The 18,342-nt window shown below is 39.8% G+C and overlaps 1 long non-coding RNA gene across 1 annotated transcript in view; it reads right to left on the bottom strand.

Annotated features, from left to right (window-relative positions):
* Positions 1-18,342, bottom strand: part of LOC138990759 (uncharacterized) — a 43,993-nt gene that overhangs the window by 527 nt on the left and 25,124 nt on the right. The gene's annotated exons all lie outside the window — the stretch shown is intronic.

The raw sequence follows: 18,342 nt of genomic DNA, 5'->3' as shown, positions 1-18,342 counted from the left end.
GTGTGCATCCTCAATTGTGTCTGACTCTTTATGGCCCCATAGACTGTAGCAGAGCAGGCTCCTCTGACCATGGGATTTCCCAGGCAAGAATACCCTCTCAAAAGCAGGAAAAAAAAATGTATAAAGCAACTGCTTTCGGCCATTGGGAAAAAAACAGAACCAAGTTCTAGACTTCTAATAAAGCCTCTTCTGCCAAACTCAGCCACAGGTGACCACCCAAAGGATGCAGAATTATAATCCTTAAGACAAGGAAAACACACAAAATAAGCTCCACAATAATCCCGATTTCTGCCTTCTGTGGCTGGGAGGGGAAGCCCATTGGACACAGCAGTCTCGATGAATTGAGATGAACTGAACCAAGTTCTAGACTGCTGAGGCAGCTGGAATTTGCAGAGCAAGATATTAGAGAAGTGGGAAAAGCACAGAGGCTCCCTACAAATCTGCATGTGGATTTCCCAGGTGGTCCAGTAGATAAGAATCCGCCTGCCAATGCAGGGGACACGGGTTCAATCTTCACGGGCTCTGGGAAGATCTCACATGCCATGGGGCAACTAAGCCCGTGCACCACACCTAGAGAGTAGCTCCTGCTTGCCACAACTAGAAAAAGCCTGTGTGCAGCAGTGAAGACCCAATGCAGCCAAACATAAATAAATAAGTAAATAACCCTGCATGCACTTTGAGTCCTTGGTCAGGGACTGTGCTAGGCATCTGCGGGGTGTGTCTGCAAGTGCGCTCAGTCATGTCTCTCTTTGCAGCCCCATAGACTATAGCCTGTCCATGGAATTTCCCAGGCAAGGATACTGGAATGGGTTGCTATTTCCTTCTCCAGGGGATCTTCCCCATCTAGGGATTGAACCCATGTCTCTTGCGTCTCCTGCATTGGCAGATAGATTCTTTATCATTAGTGCCACCTGGGAAGCCTGGAAAAAAACTCTAAAAAGCCAAAAAGATTGTGAGCCTTATCGCTGAGACCTTCATGGTGATACCAGAGGTTACAGGGTACTGAGAGACATTGGAGGCCCCATTTAATCGGAATCATCTGCTCATTAAGCAGCCACATCCTGGATTAAGAGCCATGCCCTAGGACCAAGTTCATCATACTACATTATGCTTTCTAACTTTCCCTCACTTCCTTCTTTCCTCTTTGGATGGGGTTCCTATGAATATGACCAGCCAAAACAAGCAGATTGTGAAACTAATCTGTTAGGTTTCAGTGAAAAGGGAGAGACCTTCACTTGGTGATTGAAATCAGGCTAAACAGTAGACTATGGAAGAACCTGTGCATCCTTCTAATAAGGCCTCTTCTGGCAAACTCAGCTACAAGTGACCACCCAAAAGGAGGCAGAAATAGAATCTGTGAAGCTACAGAACACCAGTTTTGGCAATTTGACCTCTAATGTGAGTTCTGTGTATCAAAAGAGTGAATTCACTGTGACAGAAGTGTTTTCTGTCACTCGTGTGCTGGTTGAGAGTCCATCAATCCCGCTTGCCAACAGAAAGCCTCTGACAAGGTCATCAAAAAAGTCGCCCTTAAGTGACTGGTTGCAGACGATTATTACATAAGCACTTGGAGCTGGCTGTGAAGTGAAGTGTTGAAGGCCGGTGGACACTAAACAGTCCTAGAGATGGGAATTTCATGCTTAGAAATGGAGAATAATACCACATTTGTCCTGTTGAACAATCATTTGCCAACAGAATGCAGTTTATCACCAGCAGAATACAGAATCTGCTTGCAGAAGACAAGGACTGCATTATAACTTCTTGCTACTGACTAGACTTTGATGTTTCTGTCCTAGGGACTCAAACCAATGATCACATAACTGTGCTCTGAATTAATTCAGGTACAAAATAATCACATTTCCTTTAGAGTTACATGATCACTGTGCAGGCAAGTGAAGCAAAGACACGCCATGTAATTAGTTTGTAAATGTGTGACTCAAGTCTAAGAATGTTATTTGCACATAATAAGACAATTTAAACTCTCCAAACAAAAATAATCATTTGAATTATATCACTACTCACATCGCAAGTTGGAGAGGTACAATGACATGGAAGTTTCCTAGTATTTCAGCAGAGTGGACTGTGGGTAACTTCTAGGAAAAACTTGGCTATGTGACAAATACCAGCTTTGAAAGTTCACTTTAGGGAAAAGAAATGATCTTTTGGGATGTATCAGGTGCCATTCTCCCAGCTTACTGACTTCTGTCATTAAAGAGAATCCAGTGTCTATTTATTCTTGGAGAGATTTAAGAGGAATCTCAGAGTAAATAACTTATGTTTTTATTCTTCCTATTGTTCTCCAAATCTGGCTTTCCTAAAAGCCAGGTGAAACACTGGTGATTACTTATTAAACTGGCACTATAAGAAAACATTTGCAAAAAAGAATTATTATTAGAATTTCACAGCTTCATTGGGGAAATAATTTACATACCACAAAGTTCATTTATTGTTAAGTGTATAATTCAATTATTTTTAGTAAATATGAAGAGCTGTGCAACCGTCACCACAGCCCAATTTTAGAACATTTCTGCTGCACTAAAAACTTCCCTCCTCTCATTTATAATCTCCACTCCCACCCCCTCAGTCCCAGGCAACCACTGATGTGCTTTCTCTATATTCTCTATCTCCTCTGGGAAATTCATAAAAATGAGATCAACACTGTATAGTCTTCTGTGTCTAGATTCTTTTACCTGGTATAATGCTTTTGACATTCATTCATGTCACAGCATGGGTAAGCAGCTCTTTCCATCTTATTGGAAAATAATCTTCCACTGGAAGAAGATACTACATTTTGGTTACCTAGTGAGTGACTAGTTGACAGATATCTGGATTGTTTCCAGCTTGAGGCTATTACGAATAATACTATTAGGAACACTGGCACAAGTTTTTACGTGGACATCAGTTTTTAGTTCTGTTCAGTAGACACCTAGAAAGGGAATCAATTGTTGGATTGTGTCATAAATTTATGTTTAATTTTTGAGGAATATGCCAAATGGTTTTCCAGTGTGGTTCTACAATTTTCCATGCCCATCAACAATGTACAAAAGTTCTACATGTTCACATTTTCATCAGTCGTTGGCCTTGTTGGTCTTTTTTATTATAGCCCTGTGTATGGGTATGTGGTAGCATCACACTGGGCTTTAAAAGTGCATCTTCCCTAATGATGACAGTGAGCATCTCCTCCTGTGCTTTTCCGCCATTCCTATCTTCTGTTGGAAAGTATCTATTCACGTATTTTTTCCCTTTTTAAAATTAGGTTCAAAAAAATAAATAAATAAATAAATAAATAAATAAAATTAGGTTCTATTTTTGAAATGGTGAGCATGAATATACTTTTCTCTATATATCTGGATACAAATCCTTTATCTGAAAATCAGAGGATGAGATGGTTAGACAGCATCACCCGTTCAATGGACATGAATTTGAGCAAACTCTGGGAGATAGTGGAGGACAGAGGACCTGGCGAGCTGCAGCCCATGAAGTGGCAAAGAGTCAGACACAAGTTAGCAACTGAACAACAACATTTATCCAAAATATGATAGGCAAATATTTTCTCCCCATCTGAGGCTTGTCTTTTCATTTTCTTCATGAACCCTTTATTCTTGCTTTTAAAAACTCTTACTGAAGTATAACTGACCTACAACACTACATTAGTTCCAGGTACATAACATAGTAGTTCAACATTTCCATACATTTCAAAATGATCATCACAATAAGTCGAGGTATCATCTGTCACCGTGCAAGTTATTACAATAGTATTGTGTATATTTTCCTTACTGTATTCATGGGGCTTTTTAAAGAGCAAATGTCTTTACTGTTGTTGAAGTCCGAAATCTATTTTCTTACTTATGAATTGTGCCTTTCATACCATAAGCTGGACATCTTTGTCTAACCCAGAGCCACAATTTTCTCTTATACTTTGTATGGAAGTTTCTTTGTGGTGGGTCTTCCATTTAGACCTGGATATCATTTTGAGTTAATTTTTGCATACGATGACCAAATTCTAAGTTCATTTTTTCTGCATATATATATGTATCTAATTGTCCCAGATTAGGTTGCTGAAAATGCTATATTTAACTCATTGAAATGTCTTTGCATATTTCTCAAAAATCAGTGGACCAGTCCTAGAATAGCTAAAACAAACTTGAAAATAAAAAAAGAGAATGAAACGGAAGGAATAAAACTATTCGTTATTAAGACAATATACAGGCTATAGTAATTAAAACAATGTATGTTAGAAGAGCTACTGAAGAAATGGAAACCAAAACAATGAGATATCACTACATACTTTCAGAATGGCTACATAAAAAAAGGATGACATCACACTGGAAAGGATGACGAGAAATTGGATCATTTGTACTTTGCCGTTGGGTCTGTAAAATGGTACAGCTACTCTGGAAAAGTTCACTGGTTTCTTAAAAAATTAAACATGTAACGATCATAAACCCACCAATTTCACTTGGGCATTCATCCCAAAGAAATGAAAACATATGTTCACTCAAAAAACCTGTACACAATTGTTCTTAGCAAACCTGTTTGTAATAACCAAAAAATGGAAACAACCAAAGTGTCCTTCAACAGGTGACTGGCTGAACAAATTGTTGGTACATTCATTCCATTGAATACTACTCAGCAATACAAAGGAAAAACTCTTGATGCACTCAGCAACTTTGATGAACCTCCACAGAATTATGCTGAGTGAAAAAATCCAATTCCAAAATGTCCCCTGTATATGACTTCACGTATCATTTATACAATGTATGTATATAGCATTCTTGAAAAGACAAAATCATACAAATGAAGAACAGATTAGTCATTGCCAGAGGTCAAGAATGGAGAGAAGACAGGCGGGTGTAGCTATAAAAGGGCAAAAAGAGGGACCCTTGTGGTGATGGATGTGCTGTGCATATTGACTGTCTCAATGCCAGTATCCTAGCTGTGACATTCTGCTGAGTTCCCATACGATGTCACCTTTGGGGAAAACTGAGTAAAGGCTGCCCAGCATCTTCCTGTATTACTTACCACACGTGAATCTAGAATTATCTCAAAGCAAAAAATTTTAATTATAATTAACTATTAGTGTAATTGTTTAAGAACTCTGAATTCTGCCTTGTTGATTTACATATTTATCTTTATGCAAATTTAACTCTTGATTACTGTGTCTTTATAGGAAGTTTTAAAATTTAGCAGTGTAACTGCTCTGACTTTGCTCTTATCCTTTAAAATTGTTTTCATAATTCTAGTTCCTTTGCATTTCCATGTAAATTTTAGGATCATCTTATCAATTTCTACAAAAAAGGTCTCCTGGCATTTTTGATGGAGATTCTGTTGAATCTACAATTTGAGGAGAATTGAAATCTTAACTCTCTCTTCCAGGCCATAAACATGGGATATTGTTTTATTTATTTACCTCTTTTAAAATTTCTCTCAGTAATATTTTTTAGCTTCCACTCTGAAGGTCATATTCTTTTTATTGTTTAATCCTTAAATACTTATTCCTTTTGATGCTTTTCTGAATGAAATTGGTTTATTTCATGTTTGCCATGTTCTCTGCTAGTATTTCATAATCTGATTTTGGAATATTAATCTTGCATCTTACAAACTTGCTATACTCATTTATTAGTTTTTCCTGTCTTTGTTGCTCCTTAGGATTCTCTACATACAAGATAGTTTCATCTGAAATTTAAAAATGAAAAGAGTCCTTTCAAATCTAGGTGCCCTTCTTTCCAACCTCTCCTCCCCTCCTTCTCGTCCCTTTCTTTCCTCTTTCCTTCCATCTTTCCCCCTCCCTCTTTTCTTTCTCTTCTCTCTTTTCTTCCTCTTCTCTTCTCCTGCTGTTCTTCCTTTCTTTTTCATTACTACATGTCCTAAAGCCTCCAAAACTATTGAATAACAATGCCAATAGTTGATATCAATGTCTTGGGTCTTGATCCTCAGAGAAAAACAGTAATTTCATGATGAAATGTAATGTTAGTTACAGAGTTTTTATAGATGCCCTCTATCAAGTTAAGGAAGTTCACTTCTGTTCCTACTATTTGTTGACCCCTTGGCTATTTGTCACCAAATTTGGGATGTTTTGGCCATTATTTCTTCAAGTATTTTCTCTGTCTCTTTCTCCCCTCCCTCTGAGACTCCCATTACACATATTTTAGTAAACTGGATGTTGTCCTGCATATCACTGAAAATTTGTTCATTTCTCTTAGGCCTTTTTCTCTCTGTGTTATTTAAATTGGATAAATTTGATTAGCGTATCAAAAGACTGATGATCCTTTCTCCTGCCATTTTAATTTTGTTGTTGAATATATTTAGTGCATTTTTCACTTCAATTGATATCTTTTAATTCTAGAATTTCCATGTGTTTCTTTTCTAAAGTTTCTATTTTTATTGCTATTTTCTATTTGTTGAGTCAATGTCATATTTTCCTTTAATTCTTTAAATATGGTTTCCTTTAGTTCTTTGAACTTATTTATAATAGCTGCTTTGACATCTTGGTCTGCTAAATACAACATCTGGGGTTACTCAGAGATAATTTATAATGTTGGCTTTCTTCCCTGAGTGTGGGTTATATTTTCCTGCTTCTCTGCATGACTCGGCATAATATTTTGTTGAATATGAGCATTTTGGCAGTATATTGTATTAGGTCTGGGTTCTGATTTGTGTGTGTGAAAGGGAACTGTTGTTGCTGGATTTTTTTGTTGGTTTGGTTTTAGCAGTTTTTTCTGTACTAAATTTGCCATATCTCTCTCCCCCAGGCAGATGAAAAAGCAGAAGTCTAAGGAATAAGATGAAAAAGATTCAGACTCTAGATACAGACCAGAGATTGGATCACGAAGCAGGGGCCTTAATAAGTGGGTGGTCTCTTAAGTGGTCTCTCTGGAAGAGAAAGGAAAGGAGAGGACAGCAAGGGTTGGGGCAGTGTGATGTAAGGTGTGCCCACAGAAGGTAAAGGGGCTGGATGGGGAAATATCAGAGTTGCAAGTCATGTAGCCCAGCGCTACCCAACTGGCCTGATGTTAGGAGTCATCTACATAACTACGTGAAATTACAGATTCCCTGACCTCAGCCATCTTCTACCAAAAACTTCCAAAGGCGGACTCAGAAACAAACACTGTAACAAGTTCCTCTCTTGATTCTCATGATCAGGTGAGCTTCATCAAAAAATATCTAACGCTGAATCCAGTAAGTTTCTGAAAATCACAGAAGGGGAAATGAGTGAGCAGATAGGAAGAAAAAGAAGAGGGAACTGGGGATTAGCTAATGGGGCATGAGGGAAAGATTTAAAGGAGAGGAGAAGGAGCTAAAAAGGTAGAAATGGGAATGCTGGAGATGGAACTGTTATCATGGGGAGATAAGCAAGGCCAGGCGCTCCATGAGGACAGGAACCCACCTGCCTGTGCATGTCAGTCCTCAGCTCTCTAACAGATGCCTCGCCCATCGTAGGCTCTTGGTAAATAATTGATGTATAAATAATTTAGGTGTGGGATCCAGTTGACAGTGAGATAGATTAGCCTTAAAAAGGAAGATGACGGTATCTTACTCTGGAGCTACAGGGCAGGATGAAAGGATGTATATATAGTTTAATGGCCCAGAACAAAGAGAAGATGATATTTAATAGAAAAGACTTTACAGTTAGCTAAAAAGGAGGTTCAGGCATTGAGAGAGACTTGTAGAGAAATTGTGATGATACAACTGTAGAGAAATGTGTACACTTAGACTCTTTTAAATGTAGCTGCGCCCTCTTGTTGTTGTTGATTAGTTGTTAAGTCATGTCCGACTCTTTGCGACCCCATGGACTGCAGCACGCCAGGCTTCCCTGTCTTTTATCTCCCAGAGTTTGCTCAAACTCATGTCCACTGTGTCCATGCTGCCATCCAATCATCTCATCTTCTGCTGCCTGCTTCTCCTCTTGCCCTCAATCCTTCCGAGCATCAGGGTCTTTTCCAATGAGTCGTCTCTTCACAATCAGGTAGACAAAGTATTGGAGTTTCAGCTTCAGCATCAGGCCTTCCAGCGAATATTCAGGACTGATTTCCTTTAGGATTGACTGGTTTGATCTCCTTGCAGTCCAAGGGATTCTCAAGAGTCTTTTCCAACACCACAGTTCAAAAGCATCAATTCTTCCATGCTCAGCCTTCTTTATGGTCCAACTCTCACATCCATAAACGACTACTGGAAAAATCACAGCTTTGACTATACAGACCTTTGTCGGCAAAGTGATGTGTCTGCTTTTTAATACGCTGTCTAGGTTATATTTATAAATGGTAACTCTATATTTTAAGTGGTGACTCTTTTACAAACAAAAGCCTTGTCCAATCAGTAAAGGATTTAAAAGTTACAAATCAAAGATCAAGACATCCTAACCGATGGTTTCCCTTGAAAGAGGGAAGAAGTTAACAGCAATTTGAGTGAAAGCAATAGCATCAGCTGAGTCCTGCGGAAACAGAAGTAAATTCTGGCAGTGATTAAGGGCAATTATTATGGAGTTAGATCAGGTTCTCCACATTCCCTTTGCTGATTAAAAAAGAAAATCTAAAGGAAATTCCCTGGTCTTCACCAGCTGTAGGACAAACAGAAGGTGATACTGATAAGGCAGCTATCTAATGACAAGCTGGAGGTGGCACTTGACTCAAGACACGATGCCCACTGGGAACAGGAACAACCGCAGGGTTTCATGAGAGGTTGAGCAAACCTAGAAGGAGAGTAGTGCTAACAACTCGGGCTTCTAGAAGTTACACAGCTGGAGGACACCCACTGTCTCAGCTGTGAATATACCTGTGGCTGCCACGAGAGCAAAGTGTGCACTCGGAAGTGGTCAGTGATCAGACTCCAGGTCCTTGCCCCAGCTTGACTACCTCACAGGGCTGGTCCAATCTGGAAGAAGAGAGACAGGAAAGATCAGAGCACACTGATAGATTAGAAATTCAGCCTCACGGGTAGATGGGCTGCAATGTGAGACAGGTGCTCTCTGTACCTAGATTACATATTTATTACCAGGTCAAACATTAATAGGTAATGCACTTGATGTTAGCTTATATAGCTATATTGTACCATCAAATCCTTTTATTTACTTATGAATACATCAGAGTTCCTTTCCTGAGAGGAGAAGCGAGTCACTATTGACTCACCTTCCGAGAAAGAACACCAGGGATTCCAGAAAACTGAAAAGGTTCAAGAGAAAAACAGAAATGTGCATTCTAAATACGTCACTCATAAGCACTCCTAGATAGTGTCAGAAAATACTACATTTTAGTTGTGTGGTGATTAAGAATCTTCTGGGAGAGTGTACACCCATGGCATCACCAAAGGATAGTCAACCATTTTGCCAGAATATAATAAAAGAAGACAAGTTTGGCAAAAACAGTGGACTGACCAGTATAGACCTTCCCCTGCTGCTCTGTAAATAGCAAAGAATATGCTATTTTGATTGTGGATCATCTTTTTATATGAAAAGACAGTTTATTCTATTTATCCCCAAACTCTTAAACTACTGGATATAATTTTCCACTTCATCCCAGAAGTTTCCATTTGAGATCAGAGAGAAGAAAACTCATTTATTCTATAATAAAAAATAGCCAAACATCCTATTTGGTGTAATATAGATTTAACCATACTCTATATGGCAAAGCAGACATCATTTACCACTGAACCTAAATAATAACAATAATAATTTTTGAAGAATGCTATAATAGAAATGTTCTGTTTCATTTATGGAGGGTGATCCCTAGAAACAGAACTTGAAGTGAGGGGTATGGGAAAGTGGTGAATATATAGTTAAGATACTTCAGAGCAAATAATTATCAACTACAGGGATGTGAGAAGCTCACAACACAAGATTGTGAAAATCATACAGGTACTAAAAACAATTAAAAAGAGAAATAAGATCGTGACTGGAGTAGGGACAACTTGGAGAGGACTGGCGGATTTCAAAATCCAAATATGCTTGTCATGGATTTTCCCCGAACAGGAAGAAGGTCTTCCTTCCTGCTCTAGAGGGCGAGTCAGTCCTAGGCAGGTCCTGAAACAAGTCAGTGCCCAGCCCCAGCCTTCTTGAGAGGAGCGGAGGCTGCCCCAGGGTTCTTCTCATCTCCGGAGGACTCAGCCACTGGGGGCCTTGCTCCCACCCTGTTCCTACACCTTAAGGCCACACCTTAGTGCCTGGTCCCACAGCTCACCCCTCACTTAGACCCGTTTCCTGTGGTTACATTACTAATATGTAATATTTCCTGACACTATCTTGAAAGTGCTTGTGAGTGACATATTTAGAATATACATTACTATTTTTCTCTTGAGCCTTTTCAGTTTTCTGGAATCCCTGGTGTTCCAGCTTCCTTGAAAGAGGAGTCAATAGTGACTCACTTCTCCTCTCAGGACTGGGACTCTGGTGCACTCATAGGCAGACAAAGGGACTTGATGGTAAAATATGGCTATACACGCTAACTTCTAGTGCATTACCCTCTGGACAGGTAGGGGCTTATGGCCCGGTTACCACTGGGACAGCGACTCAGCTTGGCATGTACTTGTTGCTCAACAAACTTCTGAGAAATGAATGAGTTCTATCAATGTCTGGGTGGGTTTCTCCTAGTAGGATTCTTTTCTCCAAGCCTTCTTTCAAAACTTCAAAAGACTTTCTGTTTGTTTTGTCAATTTTTTTTTCAAATATAAGGAAAAGATCAAACAGAACAAGAATAAAAGCACTTTATTCTAGCGGAGTTAGAAGATGACATCATGGGAAGCGATCAATAGTCATTTATTTTAATGGGACTTATTACACTGTTGACTTTACATTGGAACCAAAGATCCGACAGTGGACAGACAAGCTCGGGGTGGGGGTGGGGGGCACTTGAAGAGACATGATGGAGGAAAAGGTTTGAAGTTTTCTTGCTTCCTGATAGAAAATAGGCAAAATTTTCCAAGTGTAATTTCACAAATAAAATAGCCAAACTCCTTAAACTATTCCACACTTTCCAAAGCAGAAAGAGGAGCCTGGTGGTAGAAACACAATCCAATCTCTGTACAGAGCTCACTGCCAGTGAGGCTCAACTTCTGGGGATCTTGACATCTGGGAACAAATGTCTACATCAACACATGTCCTTTCCCCATCATGTGAGGATGAGAAGCTACTAAATGTATATTATTTATAAGCTAGTGTGATGCTTTTCTTACAAAATACACTAATTTGGTTATTTTATTATGGCTACCAGCTGGTTGGATGGCATCACCGACTCAATGGACATGAATCTGAGAAAACCCCGGGAGATGGTGAAGGACAGGGAAGCCTGGCATGCTGCAGTCCATGGGTTTGCAAAGAGTTGGACACAACTGAGCAACTGAACAAAAACAAATAACTGAAATTGAAAAATGAAACACAGTTTATCTCTTCTAGTTTTTCCAACCCTGCCTCCAAATTAAAATCAACAGAGTCTTCTTAAAAATTACACATGCCAGGGCTCCATTCCAGAGATTCTGGTTAACTATTCAGGGCTTTCCAAAGTTTCATGGTTTTCAGACTTTTAATAACCCATTTAGTTGGTATTTTTCAAAAAATAAAATTAAAAAAAGAAAAACATGATCCCATTGCTGAAATCCTTCTTAAAGTGTAGTGATCAGAACTGGATGCAATGTAACACACAAGGGGTGATCTTACGGAACCCTCCTGGGGGTCCAGCGGTTAAGGCTTTGCCTTCCAAGGCAGGGGGTACAGGTTTGATCCCTACTTAGGGAGCTAAGATTCCACATGCCTCATGGCCAAAAACCAAAAAAAAACATAAAAGAGAAACAATACTGTAACAAATTCAATAAAGACTTTAAGAATGGTCCCACATTAAAAAAAAAAAAAAAAAAAAATGTGATCTTACAGGGCAGACCACAGCAGAAATAGTCCCTCTATTGCTGTCTAGAATCATCTCACACAGGAAACTTTGGGTAAAATTACCTCTTATTTTTGACTAACTAATCATCATCACACTGAATCTGCAGTTATCTAAACCCCCAGAGTGGTAACCAGAACTGTGGTGCTGGAGAAGACTCTTTAGAGTCCCTTGGACAGAAAGGAGATGAAACCAATCAATTCTAGAGGAAATCAGCCCTGAATATTTATTGGAAGGACGGATGCTGAAGCTGAAGCTCCAACACTTTGGCCAGTTGATGCAAACAGCTGACTCACTGGAAAAAACCCTGATGCTGGGAAAGATGGAGGGCAGGAGGAGAAGCAGGGACAGAGGATGAGATGGTTGCATGGCATCACCAGTTCAGTGGACAGCAACTTGGGCAAACTCTGGGGGACAGTGAGGGACAGGGAAGCCTGGTAGGCTGGAGTCCATGGGGTCGCAAAGAGTCAGACACAACTTTAGCAACTGAATGACAACAAACCCCTCCCAGAGTAAATCTCACTTGTGCTGACACTTAGCATTATCTGCCATGACCACTGTTTTGGCAGTGTTTTCACTTCCGTGAAGGTGAAAATAGCTAATTTTTTTTAATGGTCAGAAGTACATCAAGATCCTGACTGCATAACCCCATGGTGCTCACTATCTTCTATTCACCAAACATATGTCCTCAACCCTTCAAGTCTCTGCTGTTCCCAGAGAACTACAAAGGCCTCAATACATCTACCTGCCTTCCCAGCCTTGAATTCTTGACCATGGCCTTGGTTGTGACAAAGTGCTTCTCACATTTAACACTATTCACCTATCAGCTTCTCCCCAAAACTCTCAAGGCTCCCTGAAACTCTCCCTCCCAAGGCTCTGCTGAGGTTGCAAAGTCCTCTGTCACTGCACCAGCCACAGCTGCCATCAATTGCAAGTATTTTAATTGTGTGTATTCCCTCCCACTTATCAAAGACTCAAACTAAGTATGTCTCTAAACCTCTCAGCTTAGTTCTGTAGATACTTGGCACTCAGTGAATGTTTTATGAACAAATGCATAAAACATGAATTCTCAGGGCTTTCCAAAAGTGCAAAAGTAAATTGAAAATAGGGTATTGTGTGAGTAATTTCCATCTTGTGTCTTCTAAAATGACCTAGTATTAGCTAGGAGGGTGGGAGGAGAGTTGTTTGTTTTTTCCTGTATTAGAATATACAGCCGTCAGTTAACATAATATACTAATCCCCAGTAAGGTTTAAGATTATTTAACAAAAGAAAGACTTGAAAGACAAGATGTAAAAGAATAAAGAGCAGTGGCAGACTGGGATGGCAATACTGTATTCTCATAATGCTGTCTGCTTTCTCCTGTCATTTGGGCACAAGGCTTCAACTCAGAGAACGTCATGATTAGATCTTTATGCACAGCTGGTCCACCCTGAATGTGTGTAACTTTCTTTGAAGACTTCCAGTTCCCAGTGGCTTCAAACACAAACAGCATCTCTCTGAAAGGATGGAGTGTATGTGATAACGCATGGTAACAGTGTATCAAGGAATGGCTTCTGTGGAGCAGCAAGTGCACTTTCAACTGCATAAAAATGCTACAGTTTTGTAGAGAAGACATGGCAGTGACATATAATGGAGATTAAATAAATCTTCCATCCTGTCAGCAACTATAGATACTCCTTTGGAGTTTTAGTCAGTCAGTTTGGTCAATTCAGTCACTCAATCATGTCCGACTCTTTGCGACCCCGTGGACTGCAGCACGCCAGACTTCCCTGTCCATCACCAACTCCCGGAGTTCGCTCAAACTCGTCCATCGAGTCGGTGATACTATTCATCTCATTGTCTGTCATCCCCTGCTCCTCCCACCTTCAATCTTTCCCAGCATCAGGATCTTTCCCAATGAGTCAGTTCTTCACATCAAGCAGTCAAAATATTGGAGTTTCAGCTTCAGCATCAGTCCTTCCAATGAGTATTCAGGACTGATTTCCTTTAGGACTGACAGGTTTGATCTCCTTGCAGTCCAAGGGACTCTCAAGAGTCTTCTCCAACACCACAATTCAAAAGCATCAGTTCTTCACTGCTCAGTATTCTTTATGGTCCAACTCTCACATTCATACATGACTACTGGAAAAACACAGCTTTGACTACACAGAACGTTGTCAGCAAAGTAATGCCTCTGCTTTTTAATATGCTGTCTAGCTTGGTCATAGCTTTTCTTCCAAGAAGCAAGTGTCCTTTAATTTCATATCTGTGGTCACCATCTGCAGTGATTTTGGAGCCCAAGAAAATTGTCTGTCACTGTTTCCATTGTTTCCCGATCTATTTGCCATGAAGTGATGGGACTGCATGCCATGATCTTAGTTTTTTGAATACTGAGTTTTAAGCCAGCTTACTTTTTCACTTTCCTCTCTCACTTTCATCAAGAGGCTCTTTAGTTTCTCTTTGCTTTTTGCATAAGGGTGGTATCATCTGCATATCTGAGATTATTGATATTTCTCCTGGCAATCTTGATTCCAGCTTGTGCTTCATCCAGCCTAGCATTTCGCATGATGTACACCGCATACAGGTTAAATAAGCAAGATGTCAATATACAGCCTTGACGTACCTCCTTTCTCAATTTGGAAACAGTCCATTGATCCATGTCCGGATCTAACTGTTGCTTCTTGACCTGCATACAGATTTCTCAGAAGGCAGGTAAGGTGGTTTGGTATTCCCATCTCTTGAAGAATTTTCCAAATTTTGTTGTGATCCACACAGTCAAAGGCTTTGGCGTAGTCAATAAAGCAGAAATAGATGTTTTTCTGGAACTCTCTTGCTTTTTCGATGATCCAATGGATGTTGGCAACCTCTGGAGTTTCAAATGCTATCTAAAACATTTCTAACGTGGGGACTTACCTGGTGGTCAGTGGTTAAGACTCTCCATAATGCAGAGAGCCCAGGTTTGATCCCTGGTGTGGGAACTAGATTCCACATGCTGCAACTAAGAGTTTATATGCACAACTAAAGATCCCACATGCTGCAACGAAGACCTAGGAGAGCAAAATAAATGTGTTTAAAAATTTTTTAAAATTAAAATATTACTAAAGTGGACACAATTTGTCATAACTAGCAGGAACCTAGCATTAGAAAAGAAGTGTTTAAATGACAAATAAGATGTGCTTATATAAATGTACAGAGAAAACACATATAATGAGATTCTCTGTGTCTAGTTTTCTAGTTTCAGTTTTCTAACTGATCAAACTTACTTCAATTTTGAAAAAACTTATCTTTATCCATCAACCCTAACCTGCAGATGAGTTCTTAAGAATATGCATTTGCAACAACATGTATGGACCTTGAAGGTGTTAGTGAAGTAAATTCAGACAGAAAAAGACAAATACTGTATACTCTCACCTAAAAATCTCATCATGAAATCTAAAACAAATACAAAACAAAAAAACAAATGAGAAACCATGCCAAACGCGTAGAAAAAGAGATCAGTGGGGAGAAAAGGAATTGGATAAAGTGTTCAAAAGGGACAAACTTCCAGATATAACACAACTAAGTTCTAAGGATGTAATATACAGCATTAACACTGTTGTATGGTATATATAAAGCTGTTAAAAGAGGAGAGCCTAAGAGTTCTCATCACAGGAAAAAATTTTTTTATTTTCTTTTTATTGTATCTATACAAAAATGATGAATGTTAACTAAACCTATTGTAATCATTTCACAATATATGTCAATTAAGCCATTATGCTATATACCTGAAACATATACAGTAATGTATGTCAATTACTTCTCAATAAAACTAGAAGAAAACTAGGAAAAAAGTATAAAAAAAAAAATATGTATTGATATCTACTATAACTAAGAGAAAGCACACACCAAACCAGACCTTTTAGCCCTTCTGCAGAGGCCTGGTGTTATTAGGACAAGAAAGTGGGGTTAAGGGTTTCAGCTCCTCAAAACTTTCAGCATAGCAAGCCTGGTTTTACCTGTTTTACACATTGGTCATCTATAAAACAGGCTTCCCTGGTGGCTCAGTGGTAGAGAATCCACCTGTCAATGCTGGAGACATGGGTATGATCCCTGAGTCAGGAAGATCCCTTAGAGAAGGAAACAGCAACCCATTACAGTATTCTTGCCTGGGAAATCCCATGGACAAAGGAGCCTGGCAGGCTACAGTCTGTGGGGTCACAAAGAGCCGAACACATCTTAGTGACTAAACAGCAACAACATCCATAAAACAGATTTAATGACTTCAGAAAGCTTGAAAATCATGAAACTGAAAAAGTTAGAAGTCCCAGGGCAGCAGAAACCTGTGGAACAGATTTAGGTCACCCAGCATCCAACCTGGACTCAGCACCCACCAGACATGTAATGTGGAACCAGCCACAGAAACCCTCCTTTCTTGGCTATATCATACATAAATCAGATAAGCAAACATTCAAAACCAATATACACAAAATGTTCAGACACAGTATCTAATTTTCACAGTTCTATGAAATGGGTGGGTGTGTTTGTGTGTGTGCATGTGTAGGCATGTGTGTGTGTGCATAACCAGGAAATTATCAAAAAAAGTTAATTACACTGCCTAAGGTCACATGTAATGGGGGTCAGAGACCTAGAATTAATGGGAAGATCCCCTGGAAAAGGAAATGCAGCCCACTCCAGGATTTTTGCCTGGGAAATCCCATGGACAGAGGTGACTGGTGGGCTACAGTCAATGGGGTCACAAAGAGTCCAAACATAACTGAGTGGCTGTGCACTCATGCACACAAGATGAAAATTATTTGGAAAAAAAGCAGAAGCTTCAAAAAATGTAGCATCGCTTGTTTAGAAAACGTCTACTTCTCAGAAGGACTTAGGACAGCATAGAAAATGTATAAATTCTCTTTTAAATAAATCAATGTTTCATTTCCCTGCCATTTTCAGAGAGTGTTCCACATGAAGCCAAGACTTTAAAGAATATGTCTGGAAAAAAAAAAAAAAAGAATATGTCTGACTCTTTCATGTCTGAGCATATTGAGAAAAAAAAAAAAGTTCGTGCACTTTCTTGATGATTCCAACATTAAAAATACTGGTTATTGTACTCTGTTCCACCAAACTAGCAAACAGGAAACAAATGCACTTCACTAAACATGTTTATGCTTTTGAGAGCTCCTAGGGCCATTGCAACACAGAGGATGGTTTGCCTTGTCTTAAGTGGCCCCAGCTGCTGGGCCGCCGTCATTTATTATCAAGACTTTGGACCCTGATGTTCCACACCTTCTCCCGTACTTTACATGCAATTTTACTGCAAAAGGCACGTATCTTATGACAAAGCACCAGGGATTTTGCCAGTCAGAGGCATGTTTCCTTACTTTTGCATTGCAGCCTATGTTCCAAATCGTTAAGAATGTCAGGTTCTTGCTGCTAAGTCACTTCAGTCGTGTCCGACTCTGTGCGACCCCATAGACAGCAGCCCACCAGGCTCCCCTGTCCCTGGGATTCTCCAGGCAAGAACGCTGGAGTGGGTTGCCATTTCCTTCTCCAATGCATGAAAGTGAAAAGTGAAAGTGAAGTCACTCAGTCGTGTCCGACTCTGCAACCCCACGGATTGCAGCCCACCAGGCTCCTCCGCCCATGGGATTTTCCAGGCAAGAGTACTGGAGTGGGGTGCCATTGCCTTCTCCAGTCAGGTTCTTAGGGCTCTGTTAAATACCTTCATGTCATTCACAAATCCTGTGTACATACAATACATTTAACAATCACATATATTTATTTCAAATGGTGGTTACTATACCTCCAGATACATTAAAAACTACTATACTATTTTATAAACCAGATATCTATTATCAAAAAATAATGAAATTGTATGCCTGACTGCTGCTAAACCATCCCAGTCAGCTGAATTATCATATTCCTTCATTCTGAATGCATCTGAATAAACATTTTAATGTTTCTGAAGAAAAGCTGTGACTAACCTAGACAGTGCATTAGAAAGCAGAGACATCAACTTGCCAACAAAGGTCCGTCTAGTCAAAGCTATGGTTTTTTCAGTAGTCATGTACAGATGTGAGAGTTGGACCATAAAGAAGGCTGAGCGCCAAAGAATTGATGCTTTTGAACTGTGGTGTTGGAGAAGACTCTTGAGGGTCCCTTGACAGCAAGGAGATCAAACCAGTCAATCCTAAAGGAAATCAGTCCTGAATATTCATTGGAAGGACTGATGCTGAAGCTGAAGCTCCAATACTTTGGCCATCTGATGCAAAGAGCTGATGGTGGGGAAAGACCCTGATGCTGGGAAAGACCGAGAGCAGGAGAAGGAAGCAGCAGAGGATGAGGTGATAGATGGCATCATTGACACAACAGACATGAGTTTGAGCAAGCTCCAGGAGATAAAGGACAGGGAAGCCTGGAGTGCTGCCATCCATCGGGTCACAAAGAGTCAGACATGACTGAACAACAACATCATGCAGACATATGCTGATTCACGTGTGAGCACCAAAATGC

The sequence above is a fragment of the Bos mutus genome, chromosome 14, assembly GCF_027580195.1.
Source record: "Bos mutus isolate GX-2022 chromosome 14, NWIPB_WYAK_1.1, whole genome shotgun sequence".
Taxonomy (NCBI): Eukaryota; Metazoa; Chordata; class Mammalia; order Artiodactyla; family Bovidae; genus Bos; species Bos mutus.
Note: the sequence above shows the minus strand (reverse complement) of the source record. Positions and strands in the feature narration are given on the sequence as shown.